At 30.1% G+C, this 27,110-nt stretch overlaps 1 protein-coding gene across 17 annotated transcripts in view; it reads left to right on the top strand.

Annotated features, from left to right (window-relative positions):
• Nucleotides 1-27,110, top strand: part of LOC100643610 (5-hydroxytryptamine receptor) — a 316,367-nt gene that overhangs the window by 177,388 nt on the left and 111,869 nt on the right. For all 17 annotated transcript variants that reach the window (XM_048407443.1, XM_048407444.1, XM_048407447.1 and 14 more), the window contains one exon: nt 10,205-10,239. The gene's annotated coding sequence lies outside the window, so the exon portion shown is untranslated. The remainder of the gene's footprint in view (nt 1-10,204; nt 10,240-27,110) is intronic.

Raw genomic sequence — 27,110 nt, 5'->3', positions numbered from 1 at the left:
ATCCGCGTTTGAACTCTTAGGAAGTTTACATAAATATTCCGACAATTGGCGGGTAATTATGTAAATATGAAAGGTACCAGGTATGTAAATATGAAACCGGAATTTTTGTATAGAAAATACACGTTTATTGCATGAAAATGATTAAAAATATTTTATTCGATGTATTGCCCGTCGCTAGCTATACATTTGTCCCACCTGTCTGGCAATTGGTGGATGCCACGCCATAAAAACTGTCGCTCCTTTGAGGCAAACCAGTCATCGAGCCATTTTCGTACATTTTCGTAAGAAGTGAAGTGCTGGTTAGAATGTGCGTGTCCCATCGATCCAAATAAATAGTAATCGGACGGAGTCAAGTCTTGTGAGTAAGCCGCATGCGAAAGTATTTCCCAACTGAACTCTTCGATCGTTTACTTGATCGGTTTTGCTGTATGTGATGGTGCATTATCATGAAGCAAAATTACTTTGTGTTGCCTTTTTTGATATTCTGGTCACGCATAGCTTGATTCAAATCGATCATTTGTTGTCGGTAGCGCTCGGTATTAACGGTTTCGCCAAGTTTTAACAGCTCACAATAGATCACGTTCCACGTTCCACGTTCCTCACGTCAAAATTGCCACTTCTGAATTTTTTAAACCACTCAAAGCACTGTGATTTACCAAGAGCATGCTCACCGTAAGTTTCGACAAGCATTCGATGCGATTCTGCAGCAGTTTTCTTCAAATGGTAACAGAAAATCAATGCTGTCCGCAAATCGTAGTTTCCAGGCACAAAATTCGACATGTTCAACGCTATTACAAACTATGCTGTTGTATGAAACTTGTATTGTTCTGAGTCGAAAATGTTTGTGAGATGTCAACAAAGGCTTTTGGCATCAATGACACAGTTTAGTATAACTACATTATCAGCTAGGGCAATTTATAGGCAAATTCCGGTTTCAGGTTTACAGACCTGATAAATTTATAGAAGATCGTATTAGAACCAAAAATTACAATTGGAATAATAAATTATATGTTTAAAATGATAAAATAATTGAAAATAAAAAAAGGCTAGGTATGTTTTATAATTTAAAATTTATTTTAACGAACAATTGCGATATGTTAAAAATGAAAAAGTTTTATTCCAAATCCTTTTGTACCTTCTTTTTTCTCAAAAGTTCAATAAAATAAGACATTAATCTTGAGATTCCAAGAGATACTTAGCACAAATTGCTGAATTTCATCAGGAAATCGATTTACAGAAAAAGCGTAGCTCGGTTAATCGGAAAATACGATCTTCCTAAGCACGTAATCTAATTAAACGGGTGTATGTTACGTGAAAAGTACCTATGTACATTATATACTATACTGGATAGCAGAAGCCTTACTCAGATAAATACGACCATGTTCTTCAGTAAAACCATTCTCTTCTATCATCGGCGTTTTTACGACTTATCAAGGGATTTCTCTTATCAAATCGCATTTATTTACGTATTTAGAAATATTTGTTCACTGAACGTAGTAATTCGCTGTTCTTCTTTTCGTAAATATAACGAAATAAGTGGTTACGAGCGAATATTATGTAACAGAGGATTAAATTTTTATGGTTTTCTGATTATTGCATTTTGATGTAGCTCTATACAATTTGTATGATTTAATTAACTTATTATGCAACTGTACATAACAGCTATTGACATTATGCTTAAATTTTGTGTTTTTGCAATAATCGTTTAAAATTTTTATCTAAATTTTTCGTATCAGTTAAATATTTTCTATTGAACTTTTAAAATTTTGATGAGGCTCGTCGTAACACAAAATATTACCATTTCTTCATGATGAGTATACTCGTCAAAAATAACTAACTGTTTAAGTGCTTGACAAATACTTTTCTTCAAATAAGTACCTAATATTCACATATTAAATTCTTTAAATCCTTCATCGTCAAATTTATCATTTTAAACTTACGTGATTAAGGACGAGTAAAACATCAATAAGAAGCTTTCAAGTAGCGCGAAAACAAAATATAAAAATCCGAAATCGATCTTACTTCTGAAGAAACTTGTTAAAAGAACAAGACGTGATCCGATTAGTGAGTCGAGATTCCAAATATGATTCCTTGTTTGTCGAAACCATTGTTTCATCAAAGTAAACTGCTTCGTTCATTTTTCCCTGCTAATTCAATTTTCTTCGCTATTAATGAAATTTTACAAGACAAATTGTCGGTACTAATAAATTATCTTACATATATTACATAACAGTAATTAATCAGGTATTAAATTTAGGTAATATATTTGTACATGAGGCCGTGTATTTATCATCATAGAAAGTCTGTGATTCTCTTGCAAAACAGAACCAACAATATTAGCAAAATTTTCCAAGTCAGAAGTTATCATAAAGGTAATAAAGTTATCGTAAATTCTCGTTACGATTAAACAATCGACGCCACCAACTGGTTGATCCCCTGTTTCTATTATGAGAATAGAGGTGGTTGGAACGAGTGCATACGAGAAACTACGCTTGATTTGCTAACAAAAAGTTTAACAAGTAAAAAAGCAACAATTTTAGTCAACGATCAAACGATAAACAATTAAGAAGAAAAAGATAACAATCAAGGTTTTTGTGAACGGGTTTGCTTATTACGAGACCTTTCGTACTTCGCAGCATGAGATAGACTGGCTGATTCTTTTGTTCGAAACCACGGATTCTTTCCTTTGTTGCCCTTCGATATTCCTACTGCACACGCGTTTATTAGATGTACCGCGGCGGTCGCCGCGTATGCGTTCTTCTGAGAATTCGGCGAAAGAAATGTAGGGACATCGATGGTACATTGGGCATGTCGGTATTACGCTTTGACGGCATAGCTCTTTGTACCGCGAAGCCGTTGGGAAGTTCCGTGATCGATGTCGCCACAAATTAAAATTTCTTTGAACAACTTGACTAGAGATATGATTGGTAAGACGTAACAGTAATGTTTATTAAATTTTACATATTGTGTATTATAATGTTCTAAATATTAATAATATTTATTAGATTCTATAGCTATTATACTGTCTAATTTTATTAATACTGCCAATTTAACGAAGTTAAATATCTAAATGAAAGTCTAATGTATTAAATGTGTATGTAATATACCTTCCATATATATAGCAATAACATTACTTATTTATTTATTGCCATAAATTGTCGTTTCCTTTTGTAGTTATATAAAATATTGTTATATAAAAAACTCAAGATCAGCTTGATATTTAATATAAGGGCATCAAAACGTCAAGATATATTCATCCGATAAGTCTGCTCGAATACAATAAATTTCATTTTAGACATTTTTTAGAAAGTCAATAGATAACGAGTTATCTCAGTTAGTAATTCCTATTGACTCAACTTGTATAAATGCATAAATAAAAATATATTTTCCCCATACACGGAAAATGTGATAAACTCATTTTTATTACTTTTACGACTTTTATGTCACTTGGCGGTTAAAAAGAAGTATTTTGATATAAAATAATTGAAGAAGGAGATATAACTTAATAATAGTAATTTCTGATTACAATAAATAGTCGAATAAGGGAATTACGTTGTGGAAGAGGATGTTGGTGCAATAATTTCAAGTGATCACACAAATTCCAAATACAAAACGCAATCTAAAACATTAAAGTTTCGACAAACCGCAGACAAAGAAATTAATTCCAGCAAGACCCATAGACGAAAGCTGGAGCATTTCCAGCTTATTATCTTCCTTGGAATTTCCGTTTGCACCACAGAATCCCTGTCTGGTATTATCAAAAGAGGAATCCTAATTATTTACGAAGCGGAAATGAGTCCGATCTCTAAGCAGCCGGTTTAAATAACCAGAAAGCGTTTTCAACCGATCTACGCCGTTTACGTTTTCTACTTGGCAAAGATACTAGTCGTTGAGAAGGAGAAGGTTTAACGAGCGTCTCTGTACAGCTTTGAATCCTCTGCGCCGAGGTATCGAGCAGGCCGAAGAAGCTCGAGTTTTCGCTCGAGTTCCTCGCCGACACACTAGGGTGACGCTACTCAAACGAAATGACGCCTTTGAGCCACTTTCTAACGGCTAATTAACGAAGCTAGCCCTCTCGTTTAAGTAGCACCCGCCTTCTTTCGTCGGACAACGCCGGGTAAATGCTTTATTAGTATAGTTACTCGGCAGCAGTGTAGTTACAGAGCATCTTTTTGTTGCGTGTTTTCTCTCACCAATCGAGAACCGAGCTTTGCTCGAAAGCGAAAGAGCTGCTGCTCTCCCTCGAGTCATCGTGTTAGGTCACCGAGAAACGTTCCAGATAGTTTGAGATAATTATTTCGGAGAAATTGCTCGGTTGGACTGCCACGATTGTAGAACCGGCGAGAAAGCCACTCCGTGCATCGCGAGTGCGATAATTGGTGCGGGCAGCAGCATCTGTGATTTCTCGAAAGTACCCGTTATAACGTTCCAGTCGCGAACCGTTCGTCTAGCCTCCGGCAAGGATGTAATTGCGGGCAAAATAAAATGTTCCACTGTGTTAATGATTTAACTTAAACGTGTGTCGTGAAAGTAGAAGTTTTCAAAATTATAAACTTAATCGAGGAATCAAGTTGGAATATGTAATTGTGAAAAAGAAGGAATTCTAAAGAATTTTATTAAAAAGTTGCAAAATAAAGTTTACACGTCATCTGTATGCCGTTGAAATTATACATTACAATTGGTTAATAATTTATCGTTTAAGGATTACAGAATCTCCTATTTTGTTAATACGCGCAACGAAATTCTTATTAGTATTAATTATTTGAATAAAATGAAATTCTTCAGATTTATAAATTAACAACGATCAAATTCATGGTATAATTCAATTGTAATTTTATACATTTCTTTGTATTTATAACTTTTATAATTTAGAATTGGTGGATTTGGTAAATCGTTAATTTTCCTAATGATAGGATCTCCATAAACATTCGTTATTATACTCCCTTTGTTATTATTATTTTATCCTAACGTGGAAATGTAGGTTTATATTCTATTGTCATCTTACTTTTATTTTTATATATATCGAGATAAATTTTATAATAATAATTACTTACATGAAAAAAGTTATCTTTAGATTTTTATTAATTTACATTAATTTCATGAACAGATTCTTTTCGTTTTTCTTTGTATTTATCTTCTAATAAAAACATTAGATTACAAAATATTTTTAAACATTAAAAGTTTACGTTTTGGATTAATTTGTTATTTTTATTTAGAACGATTATATCTGTCTCTAGAAATGTTCTACACTTTTAAACATTTTTTAAATATATGAATACTATTTAATCTGTTGTTTGTACAATTTTATTTCATCTGAATAATTTATCTCATCATTTCATATTAACACAGTTCCACAACTGAAAAATGTTTCTTAATGAAAGATTAATTGGATGAAAAAGTTATAAAATTATTACTAAATGTAAAACTATTTAATGGAATTAATGAAGCAACTTTTCAGTCGTAACTATGAAACTTTTTTATTATTTGAATAGAAACTTTTGTGCTATTTTCACATAAATGTGTAATTTTCACATAATTGTGTAATTTTCACATAAATTTAACAATTTCCATATTTAGCTTTAGATGCTTAGCAGTGTATTGAAATGTACATGGTATACATATAGTAGTGTAATTTTGGACTCAGAAGTTTATTATTATTTTGTAATTGTTAACTTTCCTGGGTAATGTCACTGAAACTCGGTATAAAATTTATGCGAGCACAACTATGTTGTTGTTCATTCTGAGTAAAATATTACCGTTGCTAAAGCCACGTATAATTTCCAGGCAATTTGACGTTATAGCGTGTGCAATAATTTGAATTAATTTTACTTATTTTCACGTCTAAAGCATCAAACGCGTTCAAGAAAGAGGTAATTGTGGGTAAAGAAGTACAAGTTCAGTCCATTTCGAGCTAAATGCGTTTAATTAATGGAAATAGATTTATGGTGTTCTAAAGCATGTAAATTGAAATTAATTCAAAATTGATAAAACGTTGAGGAGGAATTTCGACTTTAATCGTGGTTAATGTAAAGAAACATATTTATGAACGAAGGAGTATTATTATTATTGCTTGTATTTTATTATATTCAGGTAGTAAATATTGTTTTTAAACAAAATATAATTAGATTGTTTATACTCTTCGCGCTCGATATTATGAAATGTGTGTATGTAAACAGTATTGTACTTTATAAATTAATTAACTAATTAAATGATAAATGAATTTATTTTCAGTCAATTATTTATTTTATTTTAGTACATTATACTTCCCTTAGAAAGAACATAGAAAACAAATATATTTCTATTATCAAAACGGTTGACAACAGGGAGGAGGAGGAGGAAGAGAAAGAGAGAGGGAGAAATTCAATTTAATTAATTAATAACGATACAAAAAAATGAAAAGAATATTACACTCTCAAATTATTAGATTATAAATTAGAAGTTTGAATACTTTTACTTCGATTTTTGTACTTGCTATACGTAAATGTATATATAAACGAATTTACATCATTTATTTTCATAATATAATTTCACAATTCATTTTTTTTAGATTGGAATACAGAATTCAGTTAATTAAGATCAAAAGATAAAAATGTGATTTACAGGAGAAAGTTCATTAAAGCATGGTGTCATATACCGTCATAAAAAAAGGAAAATTAAAATATCAATGACAAGAGGAAATTACTACTATGTAATTCATTGGCAGTAACATTGGATAAATATTACAAATTTTACTATACGTTTACAAACATACAAAGAGAAAGAGAAAAAGAAAGGGGGGAGAGAATCGATAATAGCAAGTGCACAATTAAAAACTTGTTTATTTTTGTAATATTAATTAATAAATCAGGAATAAAAAATATATTTATCTAATAGGAATGTATATAATGTACAAAAATATATAAAATATCTATCTACCTATTTATAAATGGAACAAATCTCTATATATAGGTTCCATTCCTCTAACTGCTTTCATAAAAATACAAAATTGCATAAAACAATCACAGTCCATTTATTAAAAACATAAAGGACTAGTTTGTACACACGCACAATTTATTTAATTTTGTCTTGATATCATTTATAATATCATACATACGACGTTTTAACAATGTTATATTATTTATTATTATTATTAATACTCTTATGTACGGAGAGTTCCTAGCAATGAGCTTACGTATTTAAACATTAAGCACTGCTTAAGAAACAAAAAAAAGTTATTTGAATCCGATTCAGCGAAACGATTAATTTTAAATGTATACGTGAGATTATATCAGCGAAATTTGTACAGAGAATTTGCAAGAAGGTTTCGTATTGTTTTAACGCATTTGCGAGAGAATCCGATTACGTTTCTCAAGCGTCCTTTGTGATTCAACGAAAACAAGAGGCATACAATAAATGAAATCAATTTTATTTGCATTAAACTAATTTAACACTGAAACTCTCTGCTGCAAGCTATAATGATTGATACGTCCTCGTTAGACTGTGATTAAGAGCGACGTAAATTTAATTGTTGACTGGTTTTAGTCCGTAAGATAGAAAGACACGTTTGAAGCGTGCCATGCTGTTAGGATTATAGTTAGTTCCAAGTTTGTTTAGGATTAGTTTAAGGTTAGCTTATGATGCAACTTAGTTCAGAGTTTCTTTGGTCTTAAGTGCTGACTTTAGTAAAGACTACGAATGTCAACGAAATGGAAACGTTATAAATCTCTAGTAGAATTTCGATGTGTTTCAAGAAAAAATTCTAATTTGAACTTATCTATGTCATACTTATAAAGATCAATTCGATTAAATATTGGGAAAGCATTTCGTGTTATGTATTAGTCGAGGAGGACACTATGACACTATTTATAACGCTTCGAGCACTGCAGGATTCAAAAATAATGTTTAAAGATTAATCATTTATTGGAAATAAACAATAATGAATATCGTTAATTGTCAAAAATCTTCCATTTGCAAGCTTTTATCTATCTATGCAAGCAAACTATCTATCACTACTTATCGTTAGTCATTCAAATATTGTCAAATACATATGCGATGTTCGAATCTAATCTCAGAGTTGGTATAATAGAAACGATAACGAATAGATTTTTCCATGGATGCAATACCGTTGCACGATGCGTTGTGCAAGGGACGTAAAGGATCGTGACAACTAAACGAGCTCTCGATTAAATTCACGATTTGTGGACGGACCCACGGGCGAAAAGGAAGAAAACACAAGCGAATTTATTACGTCTGTTCTAGGCGTTTGCTATCTAGTAGTCTGTCGAGGAGAAAACATATCCCGACCAACAGCGAAAATGACAGAGAAACGTGTACGCTTCAATTCACAGCCGCTTAAATCTTACACCTGCATGAAATCTGATTTCAAAGGTACAGGCGAGGGAAATTTCATATAACCGAACCGTTTCTGTTATTTATGCGGAACAGAGTGTGTTTCGTGTACTGAAAAATCGATTTCCTAGCGACTTGCGTATCTAGGCGTTGCCGAAACGGCGAAAACAGGCCAACTGCAAACCTGTTTCAATGACCAAAATGATCGATTTTATGGTTGTTGGAGAATACGAGAGCGTTGATAGCATAAGCAACAGCGACGAATATAAATGATGAAATTTTTAGCTCGATTCTATGTGTTCTGGATTACTTGTAGAATATTTATGTTGGTATTATGAAACATGTTAAAAGATCAGTATGCGTCAATAGCAACAGAGTATGTCTGACGAAATCAGTAGAAGTGCGAATAGCAATACGGAATATGCGTAAGCAGAGTTTATTTGAAATACAGATAAATAATAATAATATAATAAACAATGAATCAATAATTTCAACTGCTCTGTACTTTTTATTTTAGAGATGAGGTATGGGAAGTTATTTTGTGTTAAAATCGAATAAATAAGTTATTTCGTTCGATAGCTAAATAATTAAATTGATCAAATAAAAGATTATTTATTTATTCAAGTAAAATAACGTATATTCAAAAATTTAGTCAAATGCAATAATATATTATCTAAATGACTATTTTAAAAATATTTTCTTGTATATTTACAATCCGTAAATTGGAACCTCGTAATAAAAATAATATTTTAAGATCAACGTTTGTATGACAATCTTAAATATTTGCGTTGTATTTAAAAGTTTTTTATGATTTCTTTGGATATTGTTTTATAATTATTATATTATTATTATGTATAATTGCACAAAGCATTTATAGTATATTCAAAATAAATTTTTCGATTTATATTGCGAAGTACCCCTTTCGTTATTTTATTGTTTATTGTTTATTGTTTTCAGTAAGAAATTTCGTATTTATCATTGAAATCACCAAAGCAGTCAAAATGACCAGTTACATAATCTTTGATAATAATTTTATAGGTTTATTACTTTTTGAAGAGCTTGAATGATTTTTTGTATTTTTAAAGGATATTAAATGATTTTTTAGCAAAATACATAGATATATCGTCTTTTTTTCTTGCAAAAGATACGTAGTATCCAGCATTAAGAAATATAAAAATAATAATTGAATAAATCTACCGATTTATTTATTTACGTATTTAAGAAAAATTTTTTAGTTAAAAAGTTTATATTAGCCAAGTAGAACCTAATTAGCAACAATTTCTTCTCCTGTTTATAAGTACATATATGTCCGTAATACTCTACTACTATTTCTATGCAACGTATGATGAAATAAAAAGTCTCACTGGAACGTAATTTGCATACATGTTCAACGTACTGAAACCGTTATCTGGTATCAGCCTTCTAGACTGCACGCATTATTTTCTGATAGTGAAACCGTAATATCCAGTTTGCATAGATAATGAATTTAATTCCTTAGCGTTGAAGGATTGAAATGAATTTTTACTTAAAATCTTTTTATCACAATTTTAAGATTTGGTACATAAAAACATATATATGTATATTAGCTTTCAATATATGTTATTTGTTGAATATTAGATGAAGCAGACGAAATTCTTACTATTATATCTTGCTTTATGATATAAATGATATTTAAATAATAGCTTTCAGTAATAACTTTTTAAAAATTTTGAAGGTTATATAAGTAAGATTGAACACTTTATTATTATTCAATACCAAATAATACTTTACAGTAATTACACATAATATTATAATACCATGATATTATTTTAGGACGATTTATGTAGAAATGTGATTCATAGATTTATAATTTATACTTTCTTTAATTTTGTTACAGATATTGGAGTACTAAAATACATGCAGCTTGTAAACGTAAGTTCCACTTCTCTACATTTTAAGAAAATTAATTTATACTCTGCATCTTTCATTTTATTTCTTTTCCATTGATAAAGTATTTCATAATTTTGAACCACTAACAAAAGCAAGCCACATGTTTAAGGTAGATTAAATAAACCACATTAATAACATAAAAATACTTTAAAAGATTAACGTTTTAAGTGTAACAGAAAATTTGTATAGATAGATAAAAGAACATATATGTATTCTTTTTACAATCAATTCTCTTTAGAAATATCAACTTTTCAATTTTTGGAACTTTTTACCGTTTTTATATGTGTATACATTTTTTATATGCTTACGTTTATGTGTTTATGTGCTACAATATACATATTAACATTTTACAGAATTTAACATTCTGTATTTTAAGTTAATAAAGCAAAGACGTATCATACTTTAATTTATGCATCAGTAAAGTAATAATCAGTAATAAATATAAAAATACAAGAGAATAGTTAAAGTAATAGCGGTTTTTCATTTAAAAAAAAATTTCTAATATCAACGTATATATTTAAACGCTAGTAAATTATATGAGATATTATATTTCTCAATCGTCTTATTAACAGTAAATTAAAAACGACTTTTCTACCGAATAAGAATCGATTATTTTACGAAAACGTATTTATTTTTAATACGATGTAATTAAATTACAAAATTTCAAGTAAAATGATTTGTTTCTTATGATCATTGTAGTTTTGTATAAAATATCTTGACACGATAAAATGCAGTTTTAAAAGTTAAAAAAGATGTTTGTGCAATGGTAGTTGAAGCCGACGGATAAAATTGGCAAATTATATATTTCACCGTGATTGGCTATTCTGTAGAGTTGTAAACTTTTAAAATATATTAACAGATAATTTAAATTTATAGATTGTTGATTCCATAAAAAGGTAATAAATGCTGCCTTTATTAAGTACGAATTTATATGTATAACATGCTGTAATAAAATTTATATAATGTAACCATAAATCGATTAAAATACTTGTATATACACATGTATATCTATATCTGTCTACATCTACATCTCTTAATTGATATAATATATTGAATCAATTATTTTTCGATTGTTATCATCGTTTTATAGCAGATATCTCGCTATTGGAAAGTGTTTTGGAGTGCAATGATTACACACAGAGTGAGTCAGTAAAAATTACTACTCAAAATAATGCTTTACTCACAAATTAGAATCGTTTCGTTTAGAATCTCAAAACTTGTGCCAATTTTCGGGCTTCGCTCTTCTTAAATCTTCGTTCCTTTATAGTTGGTACAACATAGAACTAAACAAAATATGCGCTGCCACTTAAAGACGTCGAGGTCACATTGATATTTCAGAAAACATAATTAAAAAAAAGATTGAAAAATGTTATTCATTTAATCAATCAAATATAACAAACCTCGTCCTAAAATTTTTTTAATAAAATCAATAGATTATAGTTATTTCGAGTGGTAATATTTATTAACTCGCCCGGTATACGAGAAGAATTTATTTATTGCCTGACTAACATAATATGTATGGTTGAGCAAATTTAATATATTAATAACACGTTGTGAAGGAATTTATAAATCTTATATACAAATAGGGTTAAATCTGATATCTTACTATTAAAGCTGTAAAAATTGTTAAAGCTGATATCTTATAGACAAATAGGGTTAAATGATGATTCCTACGTTACGTATCCGCAGGTAAGTACACTAAAGTAGATAAACGTATCCACCAAAAAATAAAAAATTATATCCGACACTGACAACATTGATCTCAAAGTTATGTTATTATACAAAATAAGATACATCAATAAGATTGATTAGTATTACACCATAAAGATGGATAAATATAATATATGTATATATTTTCTCGTAATATGTATTTATTTGTATTTGTAATTTTTTCGTACAAGTACATCGGTTTATTTAAAAAGGATTTCAGAGTACAAAGACCGATAGCTATCCTACTAAGCTGCGGATGTTTATACAATTTAAAATTTTTATGAATACATTTAAGGAAATGCAATATAAGCAAACATTCATCCCATTGCTTATAAATATTATATTCAGTACTTTATTTTGCACATCTTGTAAATTTTTTAGTATTATATCTGTATATTTTTGTACATTTAAATTCTCTATAAATGCAAAAGTATTCATAGTTTAGTAGTAATATTTTAATTTCATTGAGATAAACCATTTTCTTTCCTTCGCAAATATTTCTGCAATATTGATTAAATAATTTTTATGTAGGTACTTGTAAAAATCTTTAAAATTTTAATACGTACTAATATACTAACCTCCAGGATATACACTTATTTAATATATCGAAAATTACTATATTACGTTATGGGGGAAATTTTTAATAAAAAGAAGTAATTACATTCTTGAAGAATAATGCGAACGACGAAATTACTTCAAACGATAGAGCGGGGATTATTAATTCAATTGATGATCTTTTTCTACACCGGCCTTTTTAATTCGTCATTAGCGTAATAGCTTTAATTACGAGCATTAATGTCGTACATTAATTCCTTAGGATTTGTGTCTGCTAATTATCTTTTCGAAGCCATTAAATTCGTTTCTTACAAAATTGTTTTCGTTTCTCTACCGAATAAAAAGAATGATTGATTTGTCTGGCGTTTGCATATTTTTCTCTCACATGTATTTTTCTACATACAGAGTGTTAAGAAGATGGGTGATATTTATCAGCTGTGAGTGTATGTAGCAAAACACTTTGAGAATTTGAAGAATATCGGCTTTTATATTTAACTTCGTTTATCTCACAGTCAGAAACGTGAAGTGCGAGTGAAATAGAAAGAAAAGTTCTTCAGTTGATTTATTGAATTATAACAGTCGATAGATTATTTCTAGCGTAAAATTAAATTGTTTATAATTTAGAAAATTAGCTCCAAAGGATATACTTGTTCATGATGAAGGATATACTTGTTCATCATAGATTCTTGTATATCGAGAAATATGTATGTGTAATACTTAGAAATATACAGGGTGGTTGGTAACTGGTGATAAACGGAAAGGGGGTGATTCTATGCGAAAAAAGAAATCGAAAAGATAGAATAAAAATTTTTCGTTTGAGGCTTTGTTTTCGAGAAAATCGATTTTGAATTTTGGCTCGGTACGCGTGCACTTTATCACGTCTCGTTATAACGGATCTCACTGTAGATCGTTGTCTCGATGGATATTATAGCAGTTTAAGTTTGTTTTCATCGTAACGGAAAATTAGGAATACATAATGAAATAATATGAAGTAATCATAAAGTTTATTATTACAAAAATTGCTGAAAATGTTGCGCATTCTGCCGAACACATACTGCTGCTCTTCTAATTAAATTTCTATGAACACTTTCTAACGTATTCGATTGTTTTAAAGTATGAAAGGCTACAATAATCTTTTCTCTCAATTGCTCGCAACTTGCGATTTCTTCAGAATAGACAATTGATTTAATATGGCTCCATAAATAAAATTCAATGTCGATTTTTTCGAAAATAAAGCCTCAAACGAAAAATTTTTATTCTACACTTTCGACTTCTTTTTTCGCGTAGAATCACCCCCTTTCCACTTGTAACACCAGTTACCAACCACCTTATATATCGGAGAGAAGTATTTCACTTTGATGCACTACTCTGTTCTGCACGTGAAACGTATGTTTGCATTACGTGCTACGCGAATTATTACTTTCTGTTTTTGAAATACTCTACAATATTTAGAGAATAATATGTATAAACGACTAACAATATTTGCTAATGTAATAGCAAAAACGTAATTTTATGTATCATTTTTTTTTTTTTTGTAAATGAATAACTATTTGCGTATTTTACGGATATTTATTTTCCTTTATCTTCATTAAATAACACAAATTAACTTCATTTTTGCACAGATTAAATATACAATTATGTTGAGAAACGTTAAATTGGTATGATCGCTAGTTCCTACGAGCTAACTTGGTACTACTTCTAACGACGCTCTTTTGTCTTAGGAGTCGACCACGTGTTAATTATCTAAGTATATCCGGTGTGTTCAGACGTTTTGTACGAAGTGGTGAAATATAGAAAGTAAAACTCAATCTGCGTGAATCTATTAAGTATCAACTCCAAACCTATATTTAATAACAAACTATTGTTATATCATGTGACATGGTCCGTGCGCCGTCCCTTGTCGTCTGGCGACCAAGAGTCCGCGTACCGTTATTCAGACCCTCAATAAAGGACCCACTATAAACTTACAATTTTTAACTTAAGTTAATCTTTTTAGCCTGAAGGATTCGTTTCAGGTTTTTGCTATGAACAATGTCACTCACGAGCCACGTTGGCAGGAGACCTCCTCCTCCTATCTTCATTCATTAATGTTGGTTATAACCAATGAGCATCGCGGATCGGTACTCTCACTTTCCTAACGAAAAGTGTGTACAATGAATCCGCGTTCTTCGTTCAAAGGGCACACCCATACCGAGCTTTCCTCCGTAATAACACAAGAGCGGAAAGTGAGTCATCGCAATCGCCAAGTCGAAGACAGTCAATCGACAGGAGTCAAAAGATCAGCTAGATACCAGTCACATCTCGGCTAGACAATAGTCATATCTCGGCTAGACAACAATCAGATCTCGGCTAGACAACAGTCATATCTCGGCTAGACAACAGTCAGATCTCAGCTAGACAACAATCATATCTCGGCTAGACAACAGTCAAAATCTCAACTCGATAACAATCAGAACACAATCGCCAACACAAAAAGAATCTCAGGCCGTACTCACTTGTAGTTTGACAGTCAATAGACTCACAAGTTTGAAGTGAAGTTATTTCAATGTTGGAAATATATATTATTATAACCTGTTAACATCATTGTTATACTCACTCAACCACCCCCATTATCCTAATCGAAATAGGGGATCGATCTATTCGTGGCATTGATTATTCGAATCGTAACGTTAATTTATGACTTCCGTTAACGTGCTTCTTCAAGATCGCGTCTCTCCGCGAACGGTCGAAACAATTATAGTTCTTCAGGTTCTAACATTCTTTTATACAACTTTATTTTAGAAATATACATAGACCTAAAAATGTAAAAAAATGGGACAGTTTTGCGATGTTTTTACATTAAAAGTTATTAAAGGAAACGTTGAAGGCTTAACTCGTTAACGAATAAGTAATGGATTAATATATTAATATATAAAAAAAGTTGCATAAACGCAATATTATTAAGTATGACTTAAATTATTTAATTAATAATGAAATACTATAGTAATATTATTAAATTATTAATTAATGATTATGCAATTATTTAATTATTATTAATTATCATAATTTATCATAATGTTATATATTACAAATTTAAAATTTACTAGATGGGAAACGAAAATAATATTAAGCAAATTCTTGAAGCTCCTATTCATCATAATATGAATTCAATAAAGTTCAATAATCTCAACTGACTAAAAGGAAATTATAAATGAATGTGAATTGAATTGATCCTCAATGAGTTCAGGAAAACATTTAATGAATAACGCAAACAACTTGGCGTCGCACACTAGATAATATGAGAAGATCGATTTGGACATAACTTGTTTCTATAGAATGTTATTTCATTATAATATTATTATTTATAAAAACATTATTTCATTTCCTAGTTTGAACGTTATTAAAAGTTTAATATTTTTTCCAACAAGAGGGGTCATTTGCGACCCATGGTTCTTTTGAGATTTTTTTTTCTGTGACGAGCAGAATAAGCTACAGTAAAAAATTTTGATCTTAAAAATCATGCCTAAGATCAATTTTGGACTATATGTCTGTTACAAATCTCCGACAATCCAGAGGCATATAACATACTTTTTATACACCCTAGAACAAGAAGGCTTTTTATACACCCTAGAACAAGAAGGCTTTTTATACACCCTATACATATGTGTGTGAAATGTGAAATATACGAAGTATACGTGTTTTATACAAAATCTACTATATAACGGAATAAGGTCAACTATTATTTAGTCGCTACTTCGTTCATAGCTCACAGCTCCGTGTGTGGTCACAAATTAAATCGTAAGGCAAGAGGTTAATTACGTAGCGCTACGACTATCATCATACCTTGATAGTAAATTGCAAACGTTATATTTGCACGTTATGCTGCAACACGTAAATGTTTGCAGGTACTACATAACTGTGTTGAGAAATTTCAATAGACAAGCGTTTATATTAATAGAGTGTTATATTTTTTTCGCTTATAATTCTATTAGTGTAATCTTTCTGAGGTTTTTCTACTAAAAAAGATACTAAACATAATTATGTTTGAATGTACGATACATCATTTAAAACAGCTGTTGAATTTCTCTCTCTATTTCATGTTGCATGTGTCTCATTTTTTCTTTCAGTATACTCAAGAACGTGTATCTAATGAGGCAATTTTGTAGCAGTTGTTTGATATTTTGCATTAGTATGAATAACAATTTTTGTTACCTCTTTATGTTCTTTCTAACATTAATGCACATATACTACCGATTTATGGTTAAATACGCTGTAGCTATACATATACAGTTATGAATAGGCATACAGGTGAAAAACTGAATGCAGCGTGAATGACGATTGAGGACCAGGGGAATGAGATCAAATGGTTACGTTAGAATTGAAAACGATTCCGGAAATATACGTTAAGATTGAGAGTGCATGGTGCTACGTGGAGTTCTAATTACACGTGACAATTATGTGTAATTATGTGTATAAGGAATCGAGAGCGTCATGCAAGAGCAATCTGAGAATCATTTATGAATGAGCTGGTCCTCTGGCAAGTTGTCGTGTGAGAATCATATGTGAAGTTGGTCGCAAGTTATGCGAAAATATTATAAAGTTGCTAAAGTATACTAATAAAGTATACTAATGTGTATATTGTACATTTAAGTGCTGTAATTTTAAGGAATTATTATCTACAATTACTATCTAATCTACAACCATGTTTTTGCCTCAATACGACTCAAAATTAATTTTGTCAAAGATATTAGCATATTATTTTATGTTAATCTTTATATATATTTATATAAATTTATTGTATAATAAATATTACAATAAATAGTGCATATATATAGATTATTTAACATTAACTTCGCGGAAGCAAATTTCATTTCTATAATTATTTTATTAATTCCAAAAACAAAAATCTTGGAATCCAACATTTTTACGAATTTGATGGCTTTATGCCCTTTAGGAATAAAATTTTTAACTTCTGTTTTCTACAGAAAATATAATGTTCTGAAATTTAAGATCAAATGTATCGAAAATAAATACATTTACTATTTAACAGTTATACAGAGTTGTTGGTAACTGGTGGTACAAGCGGAAAGGGGGTGATTCTACGCGAAAAAAAGAAGTCGAAAATATAGAATAAAAATTTTTCGTTTGAGGCTTTGTTTTCGAGAAAATCGACTTTGAATTTTCGCTCGGTACGCGTGCACTTTATTGTAGCCTTTCATACTTTAAAACGATCAAATAGTGATGATAGTTAGAAAGTGCTTATAGAAATTTAATTAGAAGAGCAGAAGTATGTGTTGGGCAGAATGGGCAACATTTTCAGCAATTTTTGTAATAATAAACTTTATGATTACTTCATATTATTTCATTATGTATTCCTAATTTTCCGTTACGGCAAAAACAAACTTAAACTGCGATAATATCCATCGAGACAACGATCTACAGTGAGATCCGTTATAACGAGACGTGATAAAGTGCACGCGTACCGAGCGAAAATTCAAAGTCGATTTTCTCGAAACCAAAACCTCAAACGAAAAATTTTTATTCTATATTTTCGACTTCTTTTTTCACGTAGAATCACCCCTTTTCCGCTTGTACCACCAGTTACCAACCACCCTGTATAACTTGTTAATATGCACAGTTATATGTATAAAAAGCTATATGTAAAAGGTTAAAAGAGGGCGTAATTCCTCGACTCTTACTTGTACTATAAGAAATATGAAGCTTCATACCGTGCCAACCTTATCCATCCTTTTCATTTTTATTTATTATTTCACTTTTATTTTTATTTTATGATTGAACAATATAGTTGTTGGTTACATTTTACATTATAAGCATAAAGAGTTTTATACATTTAAATATCGTTGCAAACAGCCGGACCACAATTAAAAATTATAAGCACAAATTATAAGCACAGTCTACTCTACCAGACATAATGTACACAGATGAGGCAAATTCTCTTTCCTAACCATATTCTCATTAATTCCTGCGACGTTTTGTTATATGTACCCGTCCCATGTTCCAATGGGACAGAATTCTTTCATTCATTGAGTAAAGTTGGCCGTTTTGTTTTCAATGTGGACTTAAATCGGTCTGCTTGTTCACAATAGACTATAGCTGCAATCGCTCGTTTGAATTCCGGTAGCTCAAAGTTCATTCCCTTTGCATGATTCACTGAACAATTGAATGCTAGATTCTTCGCAAACAGTCTACGTATTACATACTGGCAGTACGAATGACTTGTGGATTTCATCAGTGTTCCATATTATAGTTTAATACTATACGTTGATTTAAAAATGACTCGTGTTTCATGTTTGTCGGAGATGAAAGAACACCAGAACCCTTTCTTGGATTCGTGGGAATACCGTAACGTTGTAACTTAGATTAAACAAATGCCGCTCCGATTGTTCGAGATTTGTGATCGTGAGCTTGAGCTCGAGGCGACAATCAGTCGCCGAACGTAGCCGCGGTCAAAGGGATGAACGTGTTATCTAACAAAGGCACAGAGTAACTCTATACCTCTCCTTAAAAGAAATAGTCGTAGCGACACGTGGCAGTAAATACTTCAATAGTTTCTGTCCTGCGGCCTACCACACGCAGATTTTGTCCTCCGGGTAAGATGATCGCCGGGTGTCGGCATGCCTTTGCAGTGTATGTTTAGCTAACGTGAGGACCCGCTATAGATCTTAAGATTTAGTCAAGCGAAGTCCTTCAAATAGACTTTGTTGCAACTACGGGAAGATAGGAGAAACCTATCTTCCACGAACGATGCCCCCCGTCAACAACCTTCCCTCAAGGGCGGCCAGCATCTCTTTCAAAACGCCGATATGGAGATCGACCAATTAGCAACAGCGCTAATTTCCCTCACCTTTGGAACGAAAGCATTCTTTGACGAATCCGAGGATCTCATGTCCTTAGACACACCCATTATAGTTTTCCTCGACGGCATCGTCGAGACGGAGAGTCACTCTCCCGTACGATCTCGACGACGATTCAAGTAACTCTCAGATACGTAGTGATTGCCCCATGCATTAACATTGAGTACAACTTAGACGCTGAAGAAAAGTAGAGTTCGTCATCCCGTTGACCGCGGATTCGTTATTGAACCTAGGATCATTGTCATTAGCTTCTCGAGTATCTAATTATCGCGATTACTTGTCCAATTCCATCATAGTCATATTTGCACTAGTAAATATCTCCTCTATTGCATAATGATCACGTCTAGCGCCAATAGGGATTCGTTTCACGCCCTTAACCCTAACTCTAATCTTAACGCCAACCCGACATGTTAAATATGACAGAAAAGAATTCTTCAATCAAATTATCTTTTTTAAATATAATACAAGATATAATATAATATAATTCTCATGGCACAAGCAGCGTATTCTGATTTAAATAAGTAGAATGAATTATTCATGTCATTGACAACCTGTTCAATAGCTTTGTGAATATTATGAAAGAGAATATGAAAAAATAATTTTCAATTATTTTAAAGAACATTAACATATTTTAATAATCCTTAATTTTGTGACTACTATTTAAACTAAAATTAAAACAAAAATCAATTTTTTCGTACCAGAATTCGAATTATTATTATAGGATTATAGAATCACGAATTCTACTTGATCAAATTATTAATTAACTAAATGATATATGTAATTATTTCCAGCAAATTTTCTTCACAGAAAAGTTTTAAAAATGTATTTCTATAATTAGTAATTGATATAGAGAACTGTTCGTCCAGTGTTTAAAGAACGTTCACTTCTGAAACGATCAATTTACTGACGTTATTCTGCCATATTAAATAATCCTTTTTCTGAATAAGTAAGTTTATTCGTCCTTGCGATTGTTTGTTAGTAAGAAAGGTCATTAAGTTTCTAATGAACACTCAATATGATGGAAATTCTATTATGCAGACAATATTTATAACGCTTGTTGTATTTTTCAAAATTGAATCTTATGTTGAACAAGATAGTTATTTATGATCTTTTTGCAATGTAGTATTCCATTCAGCAGGATACTAGAATTAGTGAACACAAAACTATTTCCATAATTCTTTCTAGTAGTTCCTTGAATTTGAAATAAAATTATTTTCAATATCTTTCTTACAGAATTCTGTTGGATAACGTCTGCAGTAACTGTTATTTTATTTTATGTAAAATATTACTGATCTCTCTTTTTCATCTTTTATGCCTGTCCTACGCCGTGTGCACATATAAGCTGTTAGAATTACATATACTATAAGCTGTCGTGTCCTTTGAATTTTTCATTGATATTTTTAATTTTTTATTTTATAGAATAAAAAAAATATATATATATTCGCGTGTATATTCCATGTTACTTTGTATACATTTGATAGATATCGATATTTATTGTATTAAAATAAAAAATTTCAAATTTTATTTTTTACTATAAACCCAGATTACCATGATCTTCAATCTTTACAAAATTACTTGAAATTCTTCACTTGTAGAGCAAATGCATGAAAAATATGATCAAGTTTGTTAAAGCCAAGAAATAGTATTTGTTCAATTTCGCAATTAAAAACTCGCATTTTTTCTATAAAAATTGCATTAATCTGCTTTTTACTTGAAATTCCAATGAGACATTTAAATACTTTGCAGAATGACGGTGACAAATATTACGGAATTTTTTAATTGAAATGGTGTTGTTTAAGAATTTCGAATATGAAATAACAGCTCGTATCTCGTTTTAATCTACCTCGACAAGTTAATCGTTTTACTTGTACTTTTACGATAATATCGTGTAAAAATTTTCTTTTTAGGTCAAGAAATTTACGAAGTGGTAGAATAGTGCTATAGGAGCCACTGGATGTAATTAATTATAATACATAAAATAGATATATGCTCGCATACAAATTCCAATATCTAATCCAATATAAAATCAATAGTTTGGCTGGCAAACTATGATTCAGTTACTATAAAAATAATACATATTTTTAAGCTTTCAATTCTGACAATTACTATTGATTAAGTAACTATAATGAATATATAACAAATGTCTTCCTAAAAAAGACACTATACATTGTACAATGAATCATAAAATTATTGATATATTTTTAAAAAGTTATTATTCTGGTGGGATTAATATTTTATAGAACACTCTTTTTGCTGTGTAATGTTGATACTGATAACATTACTGTTATCTTAATTTTGTAATGTGAAGACAGGATAAAAAACAATTATAGCTCGTTTCGAATTTCTTTCATAATTTTTTCTTAAACTATATGTTGTATATTTTAAAATAACAAGTATCAAATATCTGTTTATGTTGTCTTATTATTTGATAAAGTTTTGTTGCATTCTCCGCCGTGAGAATGATTTTATGACTCATTACATCTTTAATAAAAAGTTTAATCATATATTTTGTTCTTTTTGTTATTATCTCCTAATTGGCTAATAAGATGCTAAATGACATTTGGGGTATTTAGAACGAAAATAAGCGAAGCTACCTTTATTTATCAATGTGACTCCACAGTATTAGATTATTCAAGTAACTTGTATTTTAGTTATATACCGAAGTGTAGGAATTAATTGTCCTCAAATCAAATTCAGCTAAACTAACAAAATCAGTCGTTACACCGAATATTTTGTGCTCACAGTTATTATTATATTGCTCACACTTATAAACCGACTTATAAATTGTTCCTCGATGTCTCATTTGACAATTCATAAATTTATAAAAGAAGCGTTCATTGTTCAAGAAAAAAGAAGATCCGAAAACATCGAATTGAGAAATTGAGGAACTGTTGGAAGCACAGTGATCAACTGACGATGGTGAGTGGTTATTATGACAAACGAGGTTCGGAAACGGGGTTTAACAGGCTCGATAATTGCTATTCAATACCACGCACGATTCAATTTTCGCCACTCGAAATTCACTGCGCGTTCCAACCGCCTGTTCAGTAAAAGACAACCAATTACAGTGCAACTGATTATATAACCTAGTCTGGAAAACCAAGTTAAGAAAACGTAGTAAATCCCTCTGCGCAGAAATCGTGCATGAGACGAATCTTTCTATGATATGAATATTTATTGAGAGTATAATTGGTTTAATAATACACGTGTATATTATGGGTCATTTTAAAGTGGTAGTAACATTTAATCCGTACCATTCCGAGTGGTAAATGAGATTAATGAAATGATAATAACATTCAACAGATCTGTATAAAATTTTTATTATACAGATGATCCTCTTACAATACAAACAACCGTGCCTTAGATTCAGAGTGTATTATACGAGAGTGAAATGTTATTATTCGATGAATACCAAGAGGTAATACATACATACAAAATTTGTTATCGTACTTCGAAAAGTAGGTGAAAAGAGATCCATGTTTTAAAGATTTGTAATAATTTTACAAATTCGTCATGTTAGAAATAAAGTAACAAAAATAACTACAAATTCTACTCTATTCTTTTTATAATATTTCAATTCACAATAATATTAAAATTAAAATGATATATAACAATAATACCAAAATATTGAGTACTAGAAGTTCAAGAAAGATTCACAAAAATTGTACTTTGAAAGTTTAGTAATTTTCACTGTCATTATCATACAAAAATGTTTTAAACTTGAAGTAACATTTTTAATAATACAACATTATTATCTGATCATTATCATATATTAATGTATTGCGATGTATTACAAAATTGGTAATTGTACAAAAAAAGTATCTCACTTATTTAATGTTGTTGGAATGTGTTGTCAAAATTAACATTCTGTGCAAATTTTTCCTATATTTATAACCACTGGTAGGCCTTCGTTTCCGAGATATTCACAAAGAACTTCAATTAAATTTAGTTTCCATCGCACTTCTTTCTGGTGTATAGGTGATCGCATTTTCATATAGCCTATGCTAATTATTTTTAATATAAATAAAAAAAATTAAATGGGTGGATTACATTAATATCTTTACTAATATTTCTGTTGTGTATTATTATAGCAAAAAATGAATTTTTTATATAGAAAAAGTTGCTTATCCCAACATTAAAGTAATAATATTGAAGGTAAATAGCTGATTTTCCACAAGTTGTGCTATAAAGTTCAACTACTGATAACTCGTTTACAGTTCAGTACAGTTTCAGATTTCCCCAGCACCTTTGAATAACGAAAATTCATCAACTGATGGATTTGCTTCCTATGCGATTACGTGAAAGGTCAAGCGGATATTTTTGTCCTGTTGCATACAGATAACGTTTGAATAGAGAATCCAATAACCACTCGATATTTAAATATTGCAAAGCTGGTTCATTTTTACTAACAATTTCGAGCCATGGTATTCGACTATAGCCAGAATTCTCTCTTGTTATGTCATTCCATAGGCACATAAATTTAAAACGTTAAAAAATGAAGTTTGCAATATTTATTATTGTTTATTAATACCCATATATATATATATATATATATATATATATATATATATATATATATATATATATATATATATATATATATATATATATATATATATATATATATATATATATATACACCTAGCATTTGACAATCATAACGCTGGAAGTATTTATATTCTTACTGGAGATCGAAGAAAATAATTTTACAAAAATTTACAAAAATTTCCAGATATTTTTTTACACCTCAAATACACGTAATAAATGCAATAAAAGCAGCCAGGAGAAAAATAATAAAAATGACACCATACGCAAAACATATTTTAATCGAATAAGGCAAATGTATGTAATAGAAACCATAATAAATATAATCCTGCATGTAATAATTGCAATAAGTACATACATTGAAAATGCATGTCCTGTGTAAGGTTTTATTACTATTTTTCATAATTGAATTATTACACACACACGCACACATTATACATGTCTTTTATAAGATTATATATTTAATACGTTTTTGAAATTTCTTAAACTTTAACATTGATTTTGTTTATTGTATTCTAGGATTACGTGTTTTACTTTCTTGATCATTTTTAAACTTCGTTTTTGAAAAATTATATATCTATCTTAATTATATATATATTTTTATATTATATACCTATCTTAAAAGTCTCTATTTTGTAAAATTGTTTACTCCTTATAGCATTTTTTAATTTAACGAGATAAATAAAAAACTATCAGTATTAAGCAATAAGTCTAAAGAATTGAAAGAATGACGTAATAATTTCCAAGAGAAGTATACTTCTTTAGTTTATATAATTTCTTAACTGTCTATAATCAGCTATTTTTACAATAAAAAACAGAATTTCTTTTTCGATACATTGACATCGATATAATATTTCGATAGATATTATAAATATAAATTATAAATTCAAAGTGTAAAATAGACGACATTACTTGTTGTTTCAAACATTTCTAAACAATTCTTAGCTAGCATTCAGAAAGAATATTCATTGTCAGATGAAGAAAGAGAATTATTATGCTCAAGATCAGTGGTCTTATCCTTTCATGTGCAAATTCCATGAGTTTAACAATCCTTACGTCTGTTTGTGTTCGAGTATTCATATTCAATTGGCAACTATATATTCCAGTCGCGAGATACATTCGCACTTGGTGATCTTAACTCCCTTAAAGCCAAAATTATGCGCATCCTTAATTCTCAGCCAGAAAAATGCGAATGAAGAGAACGTGCTATGGAATTCGCAACAACTTACGTGGATGTACCAAGGAAACTTTAACCATAAATATTGATCATTCCTCGTTTTCGTTCATCTTCCTTTTAAGCCTTGTACTAAATCAGCCCTCCTCGCGAGTTTAATGTTAGTTATCTTTAATGCTGCGTAAATGTTGCGCAAATATTTTGAGGGAACTGAATTAGAAATCATATTATTCACGTCAAAAGTGCACATATGAGTGATTACTGCTTTTAACATGAAATATATTCGAAGATTTTTAGAAAAGTGGACAATATGAGGTGTAAGAGATCGTTGTTTGAATGTAACTGACTTTTCATGGATTGTTGGATAGTTAGTAATAATTTATAACATTTTAGCTAAATGAATGTTCTTATTGTTAGTACTATAAGAAACGGAAGAATATAATATGAATAATGAAAATAGAGCAAATCATAGACTAAATTAAATTATGTTACTATTACCACTTACATATGTATAGTGGAATTATCAAACTGATGATTATGTGTTATTCGTATATTATTAATATGCTCGTAAAAATCTAATGAAAAATTATTAACTCATTTCGCTAATACCTTAAATAAGTACAATACATGACAGCAAAGATACAAAAGATGTGGAGGCAATTTTTTAAATCCCTCGATTTATCGCGAATCCATTTGCGATGATTAACGTAAAATGCGTCTTCGTACGAAAGATATAAGCAAAAAATACACACGAAAAAGATAAAAATAAAAGAATGAAAAATGCAGAAGTACTATAAGCGTTTGAGAAATTGATTATACTAATACGACAGAATTACTAAAATTCGTAAACTATTTATAATCTTCATCATTAAATATCCGCTCTACGTCTCACGATGTAGTTGGTGCTTATTCAAACTTACTGTAACAACATTCTGGTACATTTATCGGTATTTTTACATCCTCGTTATCTAAAATACTTGAAATTTGTATATAAGAATAATAGCATTCAGTTAGTAGCATGAATTGTTCCTCTAATTTCTTCATAACACATTATAAGTTAGATTTTTTTACATCTTTACTTCATATTAATAGTCTCATTCACGAAAATTCATACATAATGCCTTTTTATGTCTCTCCTTGCTGCTTGTATATTTGAATCATAATATAGTAATCATCTAAATAATTTTTCTATAGTATCGATTCGTTCGAAATAGCGCGACTTGGTGTACCTATATTTCGTCAGACAATTCCTGTATATGTTATTATATCAAAGTTCCCTAAGGAATATTAATAGCAAACATTGTTCGTGTTAAGCCAGCATAAAATTCATTTTTTCATGAGCCCCTCGTTTCGTGTTCTGAATTTTCCGTTCCACATGGCTTAGTTGCTTCTTCGACTGCTTTCTTGCGTGTGATATTTATATGTATTTATATGTTGTACCAATAGCCATTTCTTTTCACATTTCAAATTTTTATTACAAAGGCTACAAGTGCTTTCGTGATCACTTTCGTTAATGACAAAGATGGAATCATTTTTACAAACTTGAAGAACGCTTAAATATACCCATGTATAATACTATTTCATGCACATCACCTGTACTATGATATTTGAATTCCAAACACAAACTGTCAAGATAACAAAAACATGATTTGATATGATCTACAATTAGCTTTGGTTAGTTACACATTACTAATAACGATACTACATAGTTATGATATAAGAGTTTACTGGTAGAGATGAAATTAATTTAAAATATAGATACTTCATATAAACACGATATATGCATATGCATGGTAAATAACAGGATGGTATCTGATGGCAAGTAATATATTCTCGCATGTGTTGTTAAACATGCAAAGTATATTCATTATGCAAAAAGAGTGAAACAAAAATATATTTTTAGAGTTCTCTAATCACGAAATCTGTCCAGACCCCATTGCTTTACCTGCTAGCTAAAAAAAATATACATTTGCATAAACCTCCGCTGTCTAATCATCAGATAATTCAAATAGTAG

This window comes from Bombus terrestris, chromosome 7 (genome assembly GCF_910591885.1).
Source record: "Bombus terrestris chromosome 7, iyBomTerr1.2, whole genome shotgun sequence".
Taxonomy (NCBI): Eukaryota; Metazoa; Arthropoda; class Insecta; order Hymenoptera; family Apidae; genus Bombus; species Bombus terrestris.
Note: the sequence above shows the minus strand (reverse complement) of the source record. Positions and strands in the feature narration are given on the sequence as shown.